Raw genomic sequence first — 15,221 nt, 5'->3', positions numbered from 1 at the left:
CGCCTGCAGTCTTGTACTGGAGCCACCCCGTACCTAGCTCCCTTCCTGTCCCTTGTTTCCGCCGGATAAGCCAGGCCGTAATGCCGTTACCTACGGTTGGTTCTGTCCCTAACTAACCCTTGCCTTCGTTGGGTAAGCCAGGCTGTATTGCCGTTACCTACGGTTGGTTCTGTCCCTTCCTAACCCTTGCCTCCGTTGGGTAAGCCAGGCCGTCTTGCCGTTAACTGCGGTTTGTTCTGTCCCTTCCTGTCCCTTGCCTCCTTCGGGTGGAGTTCCACGCCCTGCGCAGGAGTTCCGCGCCCTGCCCAGGAGGAGCCTCCAGCCTCCTGCCAAGCCTCACCTTAAGCCTCTAGCCTCAAGCCTGAAGACTCCAGCCTCCTGCCTCCTCCCAAGTCTCGCCTCTAGTCTCTAGCCTCAAGCCTGAAGAACTCCAGCCTCCTGCCTCCTGCAAGCCTCACCTCTAGTCTCTAGCCTCTAGCCTCAAGTCTGAAGACTCCAGCCTCCTGCCTCCTCCCAAGCCTCACCTCTAGTCCCTAGCCTCAAGCCTGAAGACTCCAGCCTCGTCCTGCCTACCAGCCAAGCCTCGTCCTTGCCTAGTTCTGGGGTCCGAGCCAGAGGCAAGACCTAGGTACTGGGTCCTTGTCTAGTTTCTGGCTCGGAGTCCATGCCCGGCTCCTAGCGCTCTTGTCCAGTCCTGTTCCGGGTTCCCAGTTTTTTGTGTCCATGTCCTTACCCCCACCCTGTACCCTAGTCCTGTCCCTAGTACTTCAGTGTCTGTGTCTTGCACTTGGGTCCGTTCCTAGTCACCTCCTTATGACAATCTTCTGGTCTTGTATTTCTTGCAACTGTCAGCAATCTCTCTACAAATTTGGTCCTCTAAATCCCTTGGACTGTTGGGTGGTCTATAATATAGCCCCATTAACGCGTCATACAATAGACAATACACAATAGGTGCAGGAGTAGGCCATTTGGCCCTTCGAGCCAGCACCGCCATTCACTGTGATCATGGCTGATCATCCACAATCAGTATCCAGTTCCTGTCTTATCCCCATAACCTTTGATTCCGCTATCTTTAAGAGCTCTATCTATCTCTTTCTTGAGAGCATCCAGAGACTTGGCCTCCACAGCCTTCTGGGGCAGAGTATTCCATATATCCACTGCTCTCTGGGTGAAAAAGTTTTTCCTCAACTCCGTTCTAAATGGCTTACCCCTTATTCTTTAACTGTGGCCTTTGGTTCTGGACTCCCTCATCATCGGGAACATTCCCGCCTCCAGCGTGTCCAATCCCTTAATAATCTTATATGTTTCAATAAGATCCCCTCTCAGCCTTCTAAATTCCAGAGTATACAATCCCAGTCGCTCCAATCTTTCAGCATATGACAGTCCCGCCATCCTGGGAATTAACCTTGTGAACCTACGTTGCACTCCCTCAAAAGCAAGAATGTCCTTCCTCAAATTTGGAGACCAAAACTGCACACAGTTCTCCAGGTGTGGTCTCACCAGGGCCCTGTACAGCTGCAGAAGGACCTCTTTGCTCTTATACTCAATTCCTCATGTTATGAAGGCCAGCATGCCGTTAGCTTTCTTCACTGCCTGCTGTACTTGCATGCTTGCTTTCAGTGACTGATGTACAAGAACACCTAGATCTCATTCATTGTGCTTCCCCTTTTCCTAACTTGACTCCATTTCGATAATAATCTGCCTTCCTGTTCTTACCTCCAAAGTGGATAACCTCACAATTATCCACATTAAACTGCATCTGCCCACTCACCCAGCCTGTCCAAGTCACCCTGCATTCTCATAACATCCTCCTCACATTTCACACTGCCTCCCAGCTTTGTGTCATCGGCAAATTTGCTAATGTTACTTTTAATTCCCTCATCTAAATCATTAATATATATTGTAAACAACTGCGGTCCCAGCACTGAACCCTGCAGTACCCCACTGGTCACTGCCTGCCATTCCGAAAGGGATCCGTTAATTGCTATTCTTTGTTTTCTGTCAGCCAGCCAATTTTCAATCCATGTCAGTACTCTGCCCCCAATACCATGTGCCCTAATTTTGCCCACTAATCTCCTATGTGGGACTTTATCAAAGGCTTTCTGAAAGTCCAGGTACACTACATCCACTGGCTCTCCCTTGTCCATTTTCATAGTTACATCCTCAAAAAATTGTTTTCTTATTACTCAGGTTCACCCATAAAGCCTCACTAGACGAGTTCTCCAGCCTGTCCTGACTGAGCACTGCTGTGACACTTCTTGCATTGAAACATACCAGCCCAGAACATTACTCCCACCAGGCTTAACATTTTGATTCCTGACTTTGCCTGAAATCTTAACATCAGTCTCCTCAGCTCTCCAGTATCTGTTCTGGCACTCTGGTTCTCATCCCTCATGTTTCTAGTTTAACTCCCCTATTCCCCCCCCCCCCATGCAGTACTAGCAAACCTTCCTGCTCAGATATCAGCCCCACTCCAGTTCAGATGCGAGCGGTCTCTTCTGTACAGGTCTCACCTTCCATGGAAGAGAGAGCCCAATGATCCAAAAATCTGAAGGCCTTCTTCCTGCACCAGCTCCTTAGCAACATTTAAATTGTATGATCTTCCTATTCCTAGCCTCCACTAGCACATGCCATGGGTAGCAATCCTGAAATCATAACCCTAGGCATCCTGTCCTTTAATTTAACACCTAACTCCCTGAACTGACCTTGCAAAACCTTGACACTCTTCCTACCATGTCATTGGTACCTATATTGACCACGTCCTCTGGCTGCTCACCATCCCACTTATCAGTCCAAGATATCTCAGACCCTGACATCCGGGAGGCAACATACCATCCGGGAATCTCGTTCTCGTCCACAGAACCTCCTTTTGTCATGGTCGGTCTGTGAAGTCTGTGTTCCGGTTCACGGTCCAGTCCGTGAACTGGACTCTGGGCCTTCTGGCCGTCCTTTGTTTCAGTTGGGCTTAATCATAGGCACCTGATGAAGCTGGGAATATGAGTGGCCCTGGGTTTGAGTGTGGGTGCTGGTTCATCTCGTCAGTATCCCGTCCTCGCCTCCATGGGTAAGTCAGGCCATCTTTGCCGTTACTCTGCAGTTGGATCTGTCCCTTCCTGTCCTTGCCTCCGTTGGGTAAGCCAGGCTGTCTTTACTGTTACCCTGAGGCTGGACTGTTCCCTTCACCTTCCTTCTGGAGCCTTGCCTGCAACCTGTGTCTGGAGCCTTTGCCTGCAGCCCTGTCAAATAGTACCACTGGAGCGAGATCGGAGCCTTGCTGTGTCAAGATAGGGAACTGTCTGTCATTGTTGGGAACTGTCTCTGTGTCCACACCTTCACTAGGTAGGTCCGGCCATTTGCCACTACCTTGTGTTGGGAACCGTCTCTGTGTCCATGCCTTCGCTAGGTAGGTCCGGCCGTTTGCTGCTACCTAGTGTTGGGAACCATCTTGTCATGTTCAGCATTCTGTGTAGAGCTCCAGCTCGAAGTCCTGTTCCCAAGGAGAGGTCCAGGCTCTGTGTTCCATGTCCCTGTGTTCCTGTCTCTCAAGTCCAAGACTCCGTGTTCCCAGGCTGTAGACCAAGGCTCTGTGTTCCTGTCCTCCCCAAGACCAAGGCTCTGTGCTCTGTGTTCCTGTTGTCCCAAGTCCAAGGCTTGGCTGTTCCTGAGTACCAGGTCAAAGCTTCGTGTTCCCTTGTCTAGTAGCCTCGCCTATTCCTGTCTCCCAAGACCACGTCATGTCTTCGCCTAGTTCCGGAGTCTGAGCTCAAGTCAAGACTCAGGTTCTGGGTCCTTCTCCAGTCTCTGGCTCGGAGTCCGAACCCAAGCCTTGTCATGTCCTCGCCTTGAAGAACCCAAGCCTCGTCATGTCCTCGCCTCAAAGAACCCAAGCCTCGTCGTGTCCTCGCCTCGAAGAACCCAAGCCTCGTCATGTCCTCATCTCGAAGAACCCAAGCCTCGTCATGTCCACGCCTCAAAGATCCGAAGCCATGTGCAGTCATAGTCATACTTTATTGATCCCGAGGGAAATTGGTTTTTGTTAGTTGCACCATAAATAATTAAATAGTAATAAAACCATAAATAATTAAATAATAATTTGTAAATTATGCCAGGAAATAAGTCCAGGACCAGCCTATTGGCTCAGGGTGTCTGACCCTCTAAGGGAGCAGTTGTAAAGTTTGATGGCCACAGGCAGGAATGACTTCCTATGACGCTCAGTGTTGCATCTCGGTGGAATGAGTCTCTGGCTGAATGTACTCCTGTGCCCAACCAGTCCATTATATAGTGGATGGGAGACATTGTAGCCATGTCATGCCCTCGCCTAGTTCCAGGGTCTGAGCCCGAGTCAAGTCCCAGGTTCTTGAGCCTTTGCCTGCAACCTTGTCAAGTTGTACCACCGGAGTGAGACGGGAACTGTCTATTGTTGAGTTGGAACTGTCTCTGTGGCCACGCCTTCGCTAGGTAGATTCCGCCATTTGCCACTACCTAGTGTTGGGAACCGTCTCTGTGTCCACGCCTTTGCTAGGTAGGTCCGGCCGTTTGCCACTACCTAGTGTTGGGAACCGTCTCGTCATGTTCAGCATTCTGTGTAGAGCCCCAGCCCTAAGTCCTGTTCCCAAGGAGGGTTCCGAGCTCTGTGTTCCATGTCCCTGTGTTCCTGTCTCTCAAGTCCAAGGCTCCGTGTTCTCGTGCTCTAGACCAAGGCTCTGTGTTCCTGTCCTCCCCAAGACCAAGGCTCTGTGTTCTGCATTCCTGTCGTCCCAAATCCAAGGTTCCAAGGTTCCTGTCATTCCAAGTTCAAGGCTCGGCTGTTCCTGAGTACCATGTTAAGGCTTCATGTGCCTCATCCTGTGCTGGAGGTGCCTCATCCTGTCCTGAAGTTCCCTCGACTTGCCCAGGAGTCTCTCGCTCTGTCCTGTAGCCTCGCCTAGTCCTGTCTCCCAAGACCACGTCATGTCTTTGCCTAGTTCCGGAGTCCGAGCCCAAGTCAAGACCCAGGTTCTGGGTCCTTGTCCAGTCTCCGGCTCGAAGTCTGAACCCAAGCCTTGTCATGTGCTCACCTCAAAGAACCCAAGCCATGTCCAGTCCTGTAGCCACGTCATGTCCTCACCTATTTCCAGGGTCTGAACTCCAGTCAAGACCCAGGTTCTGGGTCCTTGTCCAGTCTCTGGCTCAGAGTCCAGGCACAGGCTCCTAGTTTCCAGTTCCTAGTCCTGGTCCCGCTTGCCTAGCCAAAGTCCTAGCCCAAGTCTGTGTTCTTGTCCCAGCTCCTAGTCTGCATCCAGTCACGTCCCAAATCCAGCTCTCTAGTCAAGTCCTGTTCCTAGTACTTCAGTGTCAGTGTCTTGCATTTGGGTCCTCTCCCAGCGCCCCACCGTTATGACACCTTTCTGTTCCCCTTACTAACAAATCCCCTGTCACCACAGCTCACCTCTTCTCCCTGCTTCCCTCTGAGCCAAAGAGCCAGACTCAGTGTTAGAGACTGGAGCACTGTGACTTTCCACTATTAGGTCACCCCCCCCCCCCCACCGCCGCCTAACTGCATCCGAAATGGTAAACATTTTGTTAAGGGGGGTGGCCATAGAGTACTCTGCATTGGCTGTTTAAACCCTTTCCCCTTCCTGAATGCCATCCAGTTTCCTGTGTGCTTCACCTTGAGTGTAACTACCTCTCGACGTCCTGTCTATCACCCCCTCAGCCCCCCAGATGATCCAGAGTCCATCCAGTTCCAGCTCCAACTCGTAAACACGGATTGTTAGAAGCTGCAGCTGGATGCACTTCTCCCTACTGCTCAAACTGCGCAATTATAAAGAAGGAAACAACAAATAAACTGGGGGGAAAAGAACAGCCTACAGCTTGTGGTGGGTGTTTGGAATGCACTGCCAGGGGTGGTGGTAGAAGATCAGAGACTCATACATATTGTGTTGCCCTTAAGGTATTTATTTGTCTTTGTTGGGTCTACACTTTAAATGATTTGTTTGCAACTATTTTCTAGTTCAAGTTAAAGGTTGATAATGACGTTACTGTGTAACAAAGGTAAATTCATTGTCTCTGGTATATCGCGGCATGCGATGACGTCAGCCCCGGTTTTGCCGCGTCTCACGTGTAACTCCGTCTCGGAGAAGGTGTGAGGGTGGGTGCCATGTGTGCAGCGTGATCGTGAGGAGCTCCGTTCCTACCCACAAAGAAACATTATAGAAGCAACGCCGTAAGTTCATAAGAAAGTATTTGAAGTAAAAGTATTAACGCGGTTTCTGGTAAGGAAGCGGCGGTTGGGGCGGAGCGCGTGTCGGCTTTTCAATTTCAAACGCGGGGTGGGCTCGAGCCCGATGGCGGTTTGACGCGACCCCCCTCGGCCGCGACTCGGGGCGGCCGGAGACACTCGCTAAAGGAGAGCGTGCGTGGTCTCCAGAACGAAACGGACGCTGTATATGTTTTATCATCAGCTTTCACCATACGACGTTAATGTGGAAGAGTGAACAGTAAATGGTTAACCTTACTACGACTCTGTCTTCATTGGCTCCGGTTTAACTTGGTGTTTAGTCAGAGTTTCAACACACTGCGCCAGAACACTACAGACATGCATGGAAGAAAACTGAAGGCTTTTGTGGAAGGGAAGGGTTAGATTGATTTTAGAGTTGGTTAAAAGTTCAGCACAACATCGCAGGCCAAAGGGCCTGTACTGTGCTGTAATGTTCCATGTTGCTTGTTGCTCTAAAACAATTACAGAATGTAGAATAAGGTACAAGAGCTACAGAAAAAATGCAGCACAGGTAGATAATAGATTATAATAAGGTGGATTGTGAGGTCAAGAATCCATCTTATTGTATAAAAGCTCCATTCTATAGTTTTGTAACAGTAGAGTACAAGTTAGTATCAGAATTACAGAGGTTAGGGTGTGGGGAACCACGTGAGCAAGCAATGGGCTCCTGCCTAACCTTTACTTTATTGTTTATTTAGAATAGCGCTTTCTTTCAAATGTTATCAAAATAAGTAAATAAAGTCGTCTAAGTACATATAGCAGGAGTTAATTTGTTCTCTGACATGCATCTAAGCTTCGAAAATATAAATACCCTGGGCCCACTAACACCAAGATGACCGACTTCCTGGTGCAGAGTTTAAGTGCTGACCGTGACTGTGCAAGTACCTTACTCCGCATGAACTCAGGCGAAATGGACACGGAAGACCTAAAGATTCAGCTCCTCTCGGAGCTAAAAACAGACATCTTTGCGGTGATAAGAGCACAGCTGAAAAACTTCCTCGTCAAAGATTCGAACTACATGAAAATTGAGCTGAAAAACGCCCTCACCGAAGATTTCAACTACCTGAAAAATGAGATGAAGAACGCCCTAGCCGAAAATTTAAACTACCTGAAAAACGAGTTGCAGGTAGTAAGAACCGAGTTAGCAAACGCGGCACGGACCCAAGTTGAGATTGACTAAGTAAAGGTTAACGTTAAAGACATGGAAGACTGCATATCATCGTGGTCAGATGAAATGGTATCGCTTCAAATCATTGTAAACGCCCTGGAGTTGGAGCTGAAGGACTTAAGTGATAAATGTGAAGACATTGAGGGAAGAATGCGGAGGTGCAATATCCATATTTTGGGGGTTTGCTGAGAGGCCCGGGCCAAGTTCTGCAGAGTCCATTTCTAAATTACTGTCAGAGGTGCTTAAAACAGACAAAGACATTCTTATTGACCGCTCGCATCGGAGTCTCACACCAAAAAACCCAGCGGTAAACTGCATGCAATTGTAGTTAAACTACATTATTATCAGGACTGTGTCGATGTTTTACGTTGAGCTTGAAACCAGGCTCCGCTTAACTACAATGGGAAACCCATCGCTATTTTTCCAGATTACACCTCGAGGGTCACCAAAGCTCGAGCAGCGTTCATGGACGTCAGGAAACTGCTGCGTGACTAGCGGATATCCGATATGGTGTACTGTTCCCTGCTCGACTCTGCGTTACACACAATGGGATGGAGAAAGAATTTCTGGATCTGGAGAAAGCCAGGGCCTACATAACAGAGCATATCGTCGCGGCAGCAAAACAGAGAATATGATCATGGACCGGTAATGCATTTTTCACATGTGGAACTCCGGTGGGCTATATATACACATACTATGTAAAAATCCCAAACAATGTTGATATTTATAAGCTGGGGGAATTTCCAGTGTTATTCTTTTTTTTCTTATTTCTTAATTTAGGGTGGATTAGGCAGGAGTTCAACCTGATTTAGCTCAGAAGGCACCGAAGTAAACACTTAATATGTGAATATGGTAATAAAGGGTTTTGGGTTCTATAGCTGATGAGGGTAGGGAAATTGCTAGACTATTTCTTTTTGTTTCATACTTGGGCCTGTCGTCGTTTCTATCTATGTATATTGGGAGACACTTGTGTGATATTCTACTTCCTTCAGTTCCATATGGGTAATAATAATATTTCATCTCAGACAAATGGTTGCTCTGTTAAATTAGTGAGTTGGAATGTTAAATCTCTTAAACACCCTGGAAAACGTAAAGAGGTATTTACTCATCTGAAACACCTTTAGACTAATATAGCATTCCCACAGGAGACCCACTTGCGTAGCTCTGATCATTGTCGATTGAGAGGGGGATGGGTTGGTCAAGTATTTCATTCTAATTTTAATTCAAAGGCCAGAGGAGCAGCTATAATAATTAGTAAAAAAAACGCAGTTCATGGCAATGAGTGTTGAATCTGATCCAGCTGGACAGTTTTTAATTGTAAGTGGGCAGCTATATGGGCTGCCCGTTATTCTTGCCAGTGTTTATGCATCGAATTGGGATGACCTTATGTTTTTTAGTGATTTCTTCTCCATGTTGCCAAACATGGTCACACATAAGCTCGTCCTCAGAGGTGATTTTAATTGTGTCCTCTCTCCAATTTTGGACCGCAGTGCGGAGAGGAATGTCCCTATGTCTAGGTCAGCACAGTCTATCAGACATTTTCTTAAAACGTACAGAGTGGCTGATGTATGGTGGTTTCGTAACCCTACCTCTTGGAGTTACTCTTTTTTTTCTCCCCAGTTCACGGTTCCTATTCGTGTATAGATTTTTTTTTATGGACACCAGCCTTCTCTCTCCTGTAACAGAGTATGATCATGAAGCCTTAGTTATATCCCATCATCATCCACTGACTTTAATATTACGTATCCCTACTACACAACCACGTTACTGTCCTTGGAGGCCAAATCCTACTCTCCTTTCAGATGAATGTTTTGTGAAGTATATTTATTCCGAAATAGAATCTTTTCTGAGAATTAATCAAACACCAGGGATGTCTCCATCAATTGTATGGAAGGTGCTAAAGGATATTTAAGAGGCCAAATAATCTCATTCTGCGTGCATTGGAGAAAAATAAGGACTGAACATATTAAACGACTGACAGATCAGATACTGTAATTTGACCTTTTGCATAGCCAAGCACCCTCATCGGCTTTGCTAAAACAATGTTTATTACTTCCGACTGAATACAATCTATTAACAACTCAAGAAGCTGAATATCTTATCTCCAAGTTGCAATGTGAGTTTTATGGACATGGAGAAAAAACAGGGAGGCTGCTAGCCCATCAACTGCATCACAAAACGGCCAGTCACTGTATACCTGAGAGACGAGATGCACAGGGCCTAAAGCAAACAGATAATGTAGGAATTAACTCATGCTTCCATAGCTTTTACCAATCATTGTACTCCTCAGATCCATCCACCACCCCATCAGATCTTTAAAAAGCTAAACATCCCATATATAGATCCACGTGTAGCTGCTGATCTGGAGAAGGCAATCACAAGTCTGGAGATAGACTCAGCAATTAGGAGTATGCAGAGTGAAAAAGCCCAGGCCCAGATCGATATCCTTCTGATTTTTTTAAAAAGCTTTCCACTCAACTTTCCCCATTACTATTATCTGTTTTTGAAAAAATCTTTTTTATCTCACTCCCTACCTCCCACAATGTGTCAAGCAGTTATTTCATTAATTTTGAAAAGGGGCAAAGACCCCCTTGAATGTAGTTCATACCGACCAATCTCCCTTTTAAATATGGATACCAAAATCATTGCAAAAGTCCTGGCACACCGAATGGAGAAGATATCCCATCTGATCAAACAGGTTTTATAAGAAATTGGTACTCTTTTTTAATATAAGACATCTTCTAAATATACTATATGATTCCTCTGCATCTAGTACCGTGGAGATTTTTCTCTCACTTGATGCTGAAAAGGCATTTAACCGGGTGAAATGGGACTTTCTTTTCTATACTCTCCAAAAATTTGGTTTTGGTTCTATATTCATCTCATGGATTGAAGTACTTTACTCATCCCCACTGGTAGCAGTGTGTACTAATAACTGTATATCGTCCTTTCTTGAACTGCAACATGGCACAAGACAGGGATGCCCTTTATCTCCACTCCTTTTGCTGCGGCAATTGAGCCACTCGCTATAGCTCTGAGAACATCAGTTAGTATCAAAGGCATCCAGAGGGAGCTTTGGAACATAAAGTGTCACTGTACGAGGATGATATGCTATTGTATATCTCAGATCCAACTTGAAGTCTCCAAAATCTATCAATATCTGGTTGCAAAGTTAACTTTCGAAAGAGTGAACTAATGCCAATTGGGACCACGTTTGGACATTTCTTTTTCCGTAACCCCCTTTGGAATCAGCTATAGGAAATTTAAATACTTGGGGGTCTGGGTAACACATAATTACAAGGACCTTTATAAAGCCAATTATCAACATCTCCTTTCCAATCTTAAACAGGAATTTGAACGTTGGAATTATTTATCTCTTTCCCTTAGTGGGAGGATTAATACAATTAAAATGACTGTCCTGCCCAAATTCTTATATATGTTCCAAAGCCTCCCAATTTTTCTAACAAAGACTTTTCCTGTGATGGACTGGGCTACAACCACCGCTCCTTGTAGGCTTTTCCATTCTAGGGCACTGGTGCTTCCATACCATGTTGCAACGCAACCAGTCAGGACACTGTCCACTGTGCATCTATGGAAGTTTGTCAAGGTTTTAGATGACATGTCGAATCCAATATCTCACCAATACCATGCCATGCTGAAGAGCAGGGAAACTGGCCCATCATATCCACACTGGCGAGATTACACCCATCTGCACTAGACCCATTTAACCAGCACTTGGACATCATTGTTAGTTCACCCTGGTAAACCACTAACCAAGTCAATTCAAATTCTATTCATTTAATATAGAGAACGAGTCAGCTTTGCCACACATAATCAGGCATTGTCAGAAGCTGTCTGATGAGTTTGGCTGTGACCTTATTGTGTACTCTTTGAACCCTCTCATGTGAGAAAAGGAGAAGATCTTCTGGATACAGGGATTAGCAGAAGAAAACAGTTGGATTCTGAGTGGGCTTGTGGTCATCAGAATGGAGCATGTGTTTCCTCTTGGCAATAAGCTTCCCACAAATATCCAGAAATAATCTAATAGTCAGACTTTGCGTCCTGGAATACCTAGAAAAGGTTTATTAAGTCATTTTTGGATAACTGAAATGTCTGTTTATATCTTTCAAGAAACAGTAGTTTCTAAAAGATGTCATCTGCAATAAAAGGAGTTTTTTTTTAATTCCTAGTTTAAGTGTTGGAGAAGCCTAAAAGTTTAACTGTATAAAAACTTGCACTTGGAAACTATGTAGACTACTAAGATCCCACAGCACTGTGATTACCATTATGGGTAGAATAAGCATGTATATCTTAAATCAATTGGATGACATTTGCTTAGTTTTGGCAATTAAGTGTGAGCCATGTGTCCATTATAACCTAAAGCAAAACTAAGCATTTCTTCTACTTTTAAACTTCCCAGAAAAGAGCCAAAAACCGAGTGGGACGCCCAGCTACAGTTCTTAAAAGGTTAAGGACACCATACTTTATAGGTCATCCATTGTTAGTGCAATGCAAATGTGTTAAAGCAGAAAATGATGGAAGGAGTTATTCTATTCTGGTGTCCCTTTCTTCCCTTCCCTCTCCCTCTCCCACTATCATGACTTGCCTATCACCTCCCTCTGGTGCCCCATCTTCTTCCCATGGTCCACTGTCCTGTCTTATCAGATTCCTTCTTCATCAGCCCTTCCACCTATCAGCTCACCCTCCTCCCCGAGTCTCAACCTGCTAGCTTGTCCTCCTTCCCCTCCCTCAACCACCTTAATCTGGCTTCTACCCGCTTCTTTTCCAGTCCTGATGAAGGGTCTTGGTCTGAAATGTTGACTCTTTATTCCTCTTCATAGATACTGCCCAACCCATTGAGTTCCTCCAGCATTTTGGGTGTTTTATAGGAAGGAATTATTATTTGTTCAGTAATACAGTGTGGTTTAGGCCCTACTGGTCCTTCGAGCCACACCACCACAGCAACCCCACAACCCAGGTTAACCCTAACCTAATGACAGGACAACTTATATAATAACCAATTAACCTAGCTGAAATGTCTTTGGACCCTCACCTTCCACAGTACAGAGACTCCTTACAGATGGCACTGGAGTTGAGCTCCAAAGTCCGAAACACCCTGAGCTGTAGCTAACAGTGACACTACCGTGGAACTCAATATCATTTGTGTGGGTATAGTGAAGCTGCTGGAACTAACGAAGGATCCCACTTGTAACATAAACTTGATTATCATAGTACAGGCCCTTTGGCCCATGATGTACCAACTTTTTAATCTACTCCAAGATCATTCTAATACTTTGCTCCCACATAGCCCTCCATTTTCCTTTCATTCAGTTGCCCATCTAAGAGTTTCTTAAATGAGTCTGCCTCTCCCAATACCCCAGGCAGTGCATTCCACACACACATCACTTTCTGTCCGCAATTCCATTACTGCTGATTTATTATCCCTCTCAACCCCATTCTCCTACCTTCTTTCTGTAACCTTTGACACCCTAACTAATCAAGAACCTGTCAACCTCCATTTTAAATATACTCAATGACTTGGCCTCCACAGCCATCTATGGCAACGAATTCCACAAATTTACCACCTTCTCGCTAAAGAAATTCCTCCTTATCTCTTGTTCTAAAGTGGCATCTTTCTATTCTGAGGCTGTGCCTTCTGGTCCTAAATTTCCTCACTGTAGGAATGTTGTTCACTTATTACCAACCTTTCAAATCCAGGTTTTCCACCCCAGTTGCCTTCTTTGCTTCTACCTCATCATCAAAATAAGTACTGATGCAGTGTTGATGCTCTACCACTAGGTGCCAGTGCTGACTGAAGTTCAAGTTTATTGTCATCTGACTGTACATATATATACAACCAAACAAAACAATGTTCCTCCAGACTGCGGTGCACCCACACAACATATATCACATACAGCACCAGCATTCCCTCTAACTTTTTTACTGGTGCATGGACCAACCATCGCTCTGAGGAGGAAATATTCACACAGCCTGAAAATTGTGTGGCACTTTAGATGTTTTTATTTGTAATTTATGCATCAAACAAACACAAACCACAACTCACACACAAGTAAATGATGTCAGACAATCAGAACAACTGACAGACATAATGGTAAAAGTAAAATGTTTTGACTAGAGGGTGTCAACGTTCAGCAGACCTGCAGTTTGTTAACAGTGAGCTGCTGACTTCCATTCTGTGTTTATTGTTGCAATTTGTAACAGTGTTGTAACTTGAAACACTGACAATGTAAATACATCAAAACTCTAAAATGGTTCAAAGTAACGGCTGGCATACATTTATTATTTAGAAAAATTATGAATCATATTCATTAACATACTTAATTGCAGAATATTTCAAAATTATATTAACATTATACAAAAGAAAATTCCAACCGCGCAGCAATGAAAACTAAGTGCGTGGGAGCATATCAGTTACTGTGTGGTTGCAAACCTGCACAGCTTAGAGGGAACAGTGTGACAGCACATCAGAATCAGAATCAGGTTTAATATCACCGGCATATGTCATGAAATTTGTTAACTTTCCGGCAGCAGTGCAATGCAATACATGATAATAGAGAGAGAAAAACACTATGAATTTCGGTAAATATATATATATTCAATGTTCATTCAGAAATCCGATGGCAGAGGGGAAGAAGCTGTTCCAGAATCACTCAGTGGGTGCCTTTAGGCTTCTCCACCTCCTTCCTGATGGTAGCAATGGGAAGAGGGCATGTCCCGGGTGCTGGAGGTAGTTAATGATGGATGCTGCATTTCTGAGACACCCCTCCTTGAAGAGGACCTGGATACTATGAACACTCATGCCCATGGTGGAGCTGACTAACTTTAGAACCCTCTGCAGCTTACTTCAACCCCCGTGCAGTAGAGCCCCCCCACCACCCCGCATATCAGTCAGTGATGCAGCCAGTTAGAATGCTCTCCACCGCACATCTGCAGAAATTTGCAAGTGTTTTTAGTGACAAACCAAATCTCCTCAGACTCCTCAAACAAGAGGAAATTCTGCAGATGCTGGAAATTCAAGCAACACACATCAAAGTTGCTGGTGAATGCAGCAGCCCAGGCAGCATCTCTAGGAAGAGGTACAGTCGACGTTTCAGGTCTCGGCCTGAAACGTCAACTGTACCTCTTCCTAGAGATGCTGCCTGACCTGCTGCGTTCATCAGCTCCTCTGACTCCTAATGAAATATAGCCGCTGTCTCATGTCTTCTTTGTAGCTGCATTGATATGTTGGGGCAGGTTAGATCCTCAGAGATATTGACACCCAGGAACTTGAAATTGCTCACTCTCTCCACTTCTGATCCCTCTATGAAGACTAATGCATGTTCCCTCATCTCACCCTTTCTGAAGCCCACAATCAGTTCTTTGGTCTTATTGATGTGGAATGAAAGGTTGTTGCTGTGACACCACTCAGCTAGCTGGTATATCTCGCTCCTGTACACCCTCTTGTCAGCATCTGAAGTTCTGCTAACAATGGTTGTATCATCAGCAAATTTAAAGATGGAACTTGATCTGTGTCTTGTCATACAGTCATCAGGTGGAGAGAAAGTAGAGCATTGGGCTAAGCACACATCCCTGATGGAATGTGCACCAGCGCTGATTGTCAGCGAGGTGGAGATGTTACTTCCAATTCGTACCAGTTGTGGTCTTCCAGTTAGGAAGTCGAGGACTAGTTACATAAACCAAAACATTATACTTTAAATAAGTTAATAAAATATAATTCAAAATGCATGTAGTAAAGTACTGCACAGGCAAACAGTAAAGTGTATAATAAACAGT

The sequence above is a fragment of the Mobula birostris genome, chromosome 8 (genome assembly GCF_030028105.1).
Source record: "Mobula birostris isolate sMobBir1 chromosome 8, sMobBir1.hap1, whole genome shotgun sequence".
Classification (NCBI taxonomy): Eukaryota; Metazoa; Chordata; class Chondrichthyes; order Myliobatiformes; family Myliobatidae; genus Mobula; species Mobula birostris.
This window is presented reverse-complemented; position numbering follows the sequence as displayed.